The sequence below is a fragment of the Chinchilla lanigera genome, unplaced genomic scaffold (genome assembly GCF_000276665.1).
Source record: "Chinchilla lanigera isolate Chin_1 unplaced genomic scaffold, ChiLan1.0 scaffold00016, whole genome shotgun sequence".
Lineage (NCBI taxonomy): Eukaryota > Metazoa > Chordata > Mammalia > Rodentia > Chinchillidae > Chinchilla > Chinchilla lanigera.
This window is the reverse complement of record NW_004955417.1, coordinates 26,980,924-26,981,289: the sequence shown is the minus strand read 5'-3', so window position 1 is coordinate 26,981,289 and position 366 is coordinate 26,980,924.

Below are 366 nucleotides of genomic sequence, written 5' to 3'. Positions count from 1 at the left end.
GTTTCATCTTAGATATTGTATTGCAGCAACACAAAGCTAACACGTAAAGTATGGGAGGAAATACCTTGTGAAACATGAGATTCATAAGATGTGATAAGTATAGATAGTACATAAGTTACCTGTGAGGTATGCTGAAGATAGAATAAATGGAACATATCTAGGTTGAGCACAGACAGTAAAGAGGCACACCAGAGTGCCATTTACTTGGGTGTGGTGGCACATGCCTGCATTCCCAGCGCTCCAGAAGCTGAAGCAGGAAGATCACTGCAAGTTTGAGGCCAGTCTGAGGTACGCTGAGTTCAAGGCCAGCCTGAACTACATAGCCAGACCCTATCTCAGATGAAAAAAGGTGCCATTTAAAGATAG